This window comes from Aegilops tauschii, chromosome 5 (assembly GCF_002575655.3).
Source record: "Aegilops tauschii subsp. strangulata cultivar AL8/78 chromosome 5, Aet v6.0, whole genome shotgun sequence".
Lineage (NCBI taxonomy): Eukaryota > Viridiplantae > Streptophyta > Magnoliopsida > Poales > Poaceae > Aegilops > Aegilops tauschii.
In genome coordinates, this window is record NC_053039.3 from 9,410,919 (window position 1) to 9,419,061 (window position 8,143).

Below are 8,143 nucleotides of genomic sequence, written 5' to 3' on the forward strand. Positions count from 1 at the left end.
CCGCTGGGTGTCGTCCCCGCCGCCGGTCGCTGTCCTCGCAGGACCCGTGCTCGTCGGTTCCAGCAGGACCTCGTCGGAACACTCTGCTGCCGTCGTTCTGTAGCAGCACCGTCGTTGTAGAACGCCCGACCCTTACGTCGTTGCAGCAAATTAGCCGCCGCCATCAGCCGCAGCTCCCGGTGTTTCGCTCACAACATTGTCGCCATGCCGGCGCCCAGTAGAAGCTTTTTTCCTTGCCGATTGAAACTTTTTTCCTTGCCAGTTGAAACTTTTTCCATGGTTCAAAGTTTTTCTTTCACACTCATTTGAAGCTTTTCCATACTTGAAACTTACTCCTTTGCCGGTTGAAGCTTTTTCGCACACCGTTTGAAGCTTTTTTGCATCTGCCCTCGCCAGCCACAAGTTCGCTGATACGTCCATTTTGCATCATGCTTCTATATCGATATTTATTGCATTATGGGCTGTTATTAGACATTATGTCACAATACTTATGCCTATTCTCTCTTATTTTACAAGGTTTGCATGAAGAGGGAGAATGCCGGCAGCTGGAATTCTGGGCTGGAAAAGGAGCAAATATTAGAGAAACTTCACGGAGGCACGTTTTGGAATATATAAAAAATACTGGCGAAAGAATCAACCAGAGGGGGCCCACACCCTGGCCACGAGGGTGGGGGGGCGCGCCCTACCCCCTGGGCGCGCCCCCCTTTCTCGTGGGCCCCCTGGCAGGCCTCCGGTGCCCATCTTCTGCTATATGAAGTCTTTCGTCCAAGGAAAAATAAGGAGGAAGCTTTCAGGACGAAGCGCCGCCGTCTCGAGGCGGAACCTTGGCGGAACCAATCTAGGGCTTCGTCGGAGCTGTTCTGCTGGGGAAACATCCCTCCGAGAGGGGGAAATCATCACCATCGTCATCACCATCGATCCTCTCATCGGGAGGGGGTCAATCTCCATCAACATCTTCACCAGCACCATCTCCTCTCAAACCCTAGTTCATCTCTTGTATCCGATCTTTGTCTCAAAACCTCATATTGGTACTTGTGGGTTGCTAGTAGTGTTGATTACTGCTTGTAGTTGATGCTAGTTGGTTTATTTGGTGGAAGATCATATGTTCAGATCCTTTATGCATATTAATACCCTTCTGATTATGAACATGAATATGATTTGTGAGTAGTTACGTTTGTTCCTGAGGACATGGGAGAAGTCTTGCTATAAATAGTCGTGTGAATTTGGTATTCGTTCGATATTTTGATGAGATGTATGTTGTCTTTCCTCTAGTGGTGTTATGTGAACGTCGACTACATGACACTTCACCATTATTTGGGCCTAGAGGAAGGCATTGGGAAGTAATAAGTAGATGATTGGTTGCTAGAGTGACAGAAGTTTAAACCCTAGTTTATGCGTTGCTTCGTAAGGGGCTGATTTGGATCCATATGTTTCATGCTATGGTTAGGCTTACCTTAATACTTCTTTTGTAGTTGCGGATGCTTGCAATAGGGGTTAATCATAAGTGGGATGTTTGTCCAAGGAAGGGCAGCACCCAAGCACCGGTCCACCCACATATCAAATTATCAAAGTAACGAACGCGAATCATATGAGCATGATGAAAACTAGCTTGACGATAATTCTCATGTGTCCTCGGGAGCGTTTTCCTTTATATAAGAGTTTGTCCAGGCTTGTCCTTTGCTACAAAAAGGATTGGGCCATCTTGGTGCACCTTATTTACTTTTATTACTTGTTACCCGTTACAAATTACCTTATCACAAAACTATCTGTTATCGATAATTTCAGTGCTTGCAGAGAATACCTTGCTGAAAACTGCTTGTCATTTCCTTCTGCTCCTCGTTGGGTTCGACACTCTTTCTTATCGAAAGGACTACGATAAATCCCCTATACTTGTGGGTCATCAAGACTCTTTTCTGGCGTCGTTGCCGGGGAGTGAAGCGCCTTTGGTAAGTGGAATTTGGTAAGGAAAAATTTATATATTGTGCTGAAATTTACTGTCACTTGTTATTATGGAAAGTAATCCTTTGAGGGGCTTGTTCGGGGTATCTTCACCCCGACCAGTAGAGCAAAGAGTTGATCCTCAACCTACTAAACCTACTGAATGTTTACTTTGAAATTATTTCGGGTATGATAGAGAAACTGCTAGCTAATCATTTTACAGGAGATGGAACAATACATCCCGATTTGCACCTAATCTATGTGGATGAAGTTTGTGGATTATTTAAGCTTGCAGGTATGCCCGAGGATGTTATCAAGAAGAAGGTCTTCCCTTTATCAAGGGAAAGGCATTGACATGGTTTAGGCTATGTGATGATATGGGATCATGGAACTACAACCGATTGAAATTGGAATTTCATCAGAAGGTTTATCCTATGCATCTTGTTCATCGTGATCGTAATTATATATAATTTTTGGCCTCGCGAAGAAGAAAGCATCGCTCAAGCTTGGGGGAGGCTTAAGTCAATGTTATATTCATGCCCCAATCATGAGCTCTCAAGAGAAATTATTATTCAAAATTTTTATGCTTGGCTTTCTCTCAATAATCGCTCCATGCTCGATACTTCTTGTACTGGTTCCTTTATGATGAAGACTATTGAATTCAAATGGGATTTATTGGAAAGAATTAAACGCAACTCTGAAGATTGGGACCTCGACGAAGGTAAGGAGTCAGGTATAACACCTAAGTTTGATTGTGTTAAATCTTTTATGGATATCGATGTTTTCCGTGAATTTAGCACTAAATATGGACTTGACTCTAAGATAGTAGCTTCTTTGTGTGAATCATTTGCTACTCATGTTGATCTCCCTAAGGAGAAGTGGTTTAAATATAATCCTCTCATTGAAGTAAAAGTGGTTGCACCTATTAAAGTTGAAGAAAAGACTATCACTTATAATGTTGATCCTATTGTTCCTACCGCTTATATTGAGAAACCACCTTTCCCTGTTAGAATAAAGGATCATGCTAAAGCTTCAACTGTGGTTCGTAAGAGTAATACTAGAACACCTACACCTTCTGAGCAAATTAAAGTTGAACCTAGTATTGCTATGGTTAAAGATCTCTTGGCTGATAATATTGATGGGCATGTTATTTACTTCTGTGATGAAGGTGCTAGAATTGCTAGACCCGATACTAAGGGTAAACATAGACATGTTGTTGGCATGCCTGTTGTTTCTGTTAAAATAGGAGATCATTGTTATCATGGCTTATGTGCTATGGGTGCTAGTGCAAGTGCAATACCTCATTCCTTATACAAAGAAATTATGCATGATATTACACCTGCTGAGATAGAAGAAATTGATGTTACAGTTAAGCTTGCCAATAGAGACACTATTTCACCAGTTGGGATTGTCAGAGATGTTGAAGTCCTGTGTGGGAAAGTTAAATATCCTACTGATTTTCTTGTCCTTGGTTCCTCACAAGATTACTTTTGTCCCATTATATTTGGTAGACCCTTCTGTTAATGCTAAGATAGATTGCAAAAAGGATGTTGTTACTATTGGTTTAGGGGAGATGTCTCATGATTTTAATTTTGCTAAATTTCGTAGACAACCTCATGATAAAGAATTGCCTAGTAAAGATGAAATTATTGGTCTTGCTTCTATTGCCGTGCCTCCTAATGATCCTTTAGAACAATATTTGCTAGACCATGAAAATGATATGTTTATGAATGAAAGAAGGGAAATAGATGAAGTATTCTTTAAACAGGGACCTATTCTGAAACATAACTTGCCTGTTGAAATTCTAGGGGATCCTCCTCCACCCAAGGGTGATCCCGTGTTTGAGCTTAAACCATTACCTAATACTCTTAAATATGCCTATCTTGATGAAAAGAAGATATATCCTGTTATTATTAGTGCTAACCTTTCAGAGCAAGAAGAAGAGAAATTATTGAAAACTCTGAAGAAGCACCATGCTGCTATTGGATATACTCTGGATGATCTTAAGGGCATTAGTCCCACTCTATGCCAACACAAAATAAAATTGGAGAAAGACACTAAACCGGTTGTTGATCACCAACGACGGTTAAATCCTACGATGAAAGAAATGGTAAGAAAAGAAATACTAAAGCTTCTGCAGGCTGGTATAATTTATCCTGTTGCTGATAGTCAGTGGGTAAGTCCTGTCCATTGTGTCCCTAAGAAGGGAGGTATTACTGTTGTTCCTAATGATAAAGATGAATTGACCCCACAAAGAATTGTTAGAGGTTATAGAATGGTAATTGATTTCCGCAAACTAAATAAAGCTACTAAAAAGGATCATTACACTTTACCTTTTATTGATCAAATGCTAGAAAGATTATCCAAACATACACATTTTTGCTTTCTAGATGGTTATTCTGGTTTCTCTCAAATACCTGTGTCAAAAGAGGATCAAGAAAAGACCACTTTTACTTGCCCTTTCGGTACCTTTGCTTATAGACGTATGCCTTTTGGTTTATGCAATGCACCTGCTACCTTTCAAAGATGCATGATGGCTATATTCTCTGACTTTTGTGAAAAGATTGTTGAGGTCTTCATGGATTATTTCTCCGTATATGGAACTTATTTTGATGATTGCTTAAGCAACCTTGATCGAGTTTTGCAGAGATGTGAAGAAACTAATCTTTTTTTGAATTGGTAGAAGTGCCACTTTATGGTTAATGAAGGTATTGTCTTGGGGCATAAAATTTCTGAAAGGGGTATTGAAGTTGATAAAGCTAAAGTTGATGCTATTGAAAAGATGTCGTGTCCTAAGGACATTAAAGGTATAAGAAGTTTTCTTGGTCATGCCGGTTTTTATAGGAGGTTCATTAAAGACTTCTCAAAAATTTCTAGGCCTCTGACTAATCTCTTACAAAAAGATGTTCCTTTTGTCTTTGATGATGATTGTGAAGAAGCATTTGAAATACTTAAGAAAGCCTTGATTTCTGCACCTATTGTTCAGCCACCTGATTGGAATTTACCCTTTAAAATTATGTGTGATGCTAGTGATTATGCTGTAGGTGCTGTTCTAGGACAAAGAGTTGATAAGAAGTTAAATGTTATTCAATATGCTAGTAAAACTCTAGACAGTGCCCAGAGAAATTATGCTACTACTGAAAAAGAATTTTTAGCAGTTGTATTTGCTTGTGATAAGTTCAGACCTTATATTGTTGATTCTAGAGTAACTGTTCACACTGATCATGCTGCTATTAAATATCTTATGGAAAAGAAAGATGCTAAACCTAGACTTATTAGATGGGTTCTCCTACTACAAGAATTTGATTTGCATATTATTGATAGAAAGGGAGCTGAGAACCCCGTTGCAGACAACTTATCTAGGTTAGAGAATGTTCTTGATGACTCACTGCCTATTGATGATAGCTTTCCCGATGAACAATTAGCTGTCATAAATACTTCTCGTACTGCTCTGTGGTATGCTGATTATGCTAATTACATTGTTGCTAAATTTATACCACCTAGTTTCACATACCAGCAAAAGAAAAAGCTTTTCTATGATTTAAGACATTACTTCTGGGATGACCCATACCTTTATAAAGAAGGAGTAGATGGGGTTATTAGACATTGTGTACCTGAGCATGAACAGGAACAGATCCTACGCAAGTGTCACTCCAAGGCTTATGGAGGACACCACGCTGGAGATAGAACTGCACATAAGGTATTGCAATCCGGTTTTTATTGGCCTAGTATTTTCAAAGATGCACGTAAGTTTGTCTTGCCTTGCGATGAATGTCAAAGAATTGGTAATATTAGACATCAAGAAATGCCTATGAATTATTCACTTGTTATTGAATCATTTGATGTTTGGGGCTTTGATTATACGGGACCGTTTCCTTCCTCTAATGGGTAACACATATTTTAGATGCTGTTGATTACGTTACTAAGTGGGTAGAAGCTATTCCAACTAGTAGTGCTGATCATAACACATCTATTAAAATGCTTAAATAACTTATTTTTCCGAGGTTTGGAGTCCCTAGATATTTAATGACTGATGGTGGTTCATACTTTATTCGTGGTGCTTTTCGTAAGATGCTTGCTAAGTATGATGTTAATCATAGAATTGCATCTCCATATCACCCGCAGTCTAGTGGTCAAGTAGAACTTAGTAATAGAGAGCTCAAATTAATTTTGCAAAAGACTGTTAATAGATCTAGAAAGAATTGGCCCAAGAAACTTGATGATGCATTGTGGGCCTATATAACTGCATATAAAAATCCTATGGGTATGTCTCCGTATAAAATGGTTTATAGAAAAGCATGTCACTTACCTCTCGAACTAGAACATAAGGCATATTGGTCCATTAAAGAGCTGAATTATGATTTCAAACTTGCCGGTGAGAAGAGGCTATTGACATTAGATCACTTGATGAGTGGAGAACCCAAGCCTATGAGAATGCCAAGTTGTTTAAAGAAAAGGTTAAAAGATGGCATGACAAAAGGATACAAAAGCGTGAGTTTAATGTAGGTGATGATGTGTTGCTATACAACTCTCGTTTAAGATTTTTTGCAGGAAAACTCCTCTCTAAATGGGAAGGTCCTTACGTTATCGAGGAGGTCTATCGTTCCGGTGCCATAAAAATCAACAACTTCGAAGGCACAAATCCGAAGGTGGTGAACGGTCAAAGAATCAAACATTATATCTCAGGTAATCCCATAAATGTTGAAACTAATGTTATTGAAACCGTAACCCCGGAGGAATACATAAGGGACACTTTGCAGAACTTTTCAGACTCTGAAAAGGAATAGGTATGTGGTACGGTAAGTAAACCGACTCCAAAACAGTTCTAATAGCAATTTTTCTCTATTTTGAAATATTTAAGAAAATAGGAAAATAAGAAGTAGTCCGGGAAGGACACGAGGCATCCACGAGGGTGGAGGGTGCGCCCTACCCCCCTGGGCGCCCCCCTGCCTCGTGGGCACCTCGTGTGCTCTCCGGACTCCGTTTTCTTGCACGATACTTCATTTGGTCGGTAAAAAATCATTATATAACCTCCCGAAGGTTTTGACCACCGTACCACGCAAATATCCTCTGTTTTGGTTTCGAGCTGTTTTTCTGACAGATCTAGATCATCATGACGTCTTCAAACGCCCCCAAGGACAAGTTCTTCGAGAAGGTTATCAATCCCTACCTCGCGGAGGTGCTGCAACACCCTCAAACCATTGAGATGCGTGATCGGTTGCTGCACATCCGCGATGTCGAGGGACCAAGGAGGACCGGAAGCGTGGAGGCAAGACTCGAAGCAATGGAGCAACAAGTTTTCAAGTGCCAGGGGATGGTGGAACGCGGACTCAACGCCAACCACATGATGATCGCGGAGTTCACCAACAACCACAAGCTGGATTCCGAGAACGTTGGGGAGACCATCTTCAAGCTTCACGAGAAAATTGAGCATCCCCAAGCCCAGATCTATGACCTGCAAAACCAATACTGTGAGTATGAATATAGATTCAAGAGGATGAGTTTGGCTGCAGATTTGAGGATCCCGGAGACTCGATCATCCTTCTATGATGGTGAGCCTATGCCTTGGAAGATGGACGACAAGCCTACATCATCAACAACTCCATCATCACCACCTCCGAAGAAAGAGATATAAATACATGGGTATGGGCACTCCCCTTGGCAACTGCCAAGCTTGGGGGAGGTGCCCCGGTATCGTATCACCATCACACTCCTATCTTTACCATTTTTCTTAGTTCGATCCTTTTGGTAATATCTTGATCCAGTAGAATAAAGTTTAGTATGATCTAGTTTTGAGTTTTGCTTTATGATCCTTCTATGTAATCGAGTCTGTGAGCTATATATAATAAAGATTAGTTTCGAGTCAAGGGCTTTGCTATCTTGCTATGATCTTGAGGGAATAAAAGAAAGAATAGAAAGAATTAAAGAGATCATATTGATCTTATGGAGAGTAATGACTTCACATATAAAGAGTATGATGAATAAAAGTTGTTGAGAGTTGACAAACATAGTTTTGGTCATCGTTGTAATTAATAGGAAGTAATAAAGAAAGAGAGGTTTTCACATATAAATATACTATATTGGACATCTTTTATGATTGTGAGCACTCATTAAAATATGACATGCTAAAAAATTGATGTTGGACAAGGAAGACAATGTAATGGGTTATGTTTTCTTATATCCGAAATAAAGTATATTGTCATGG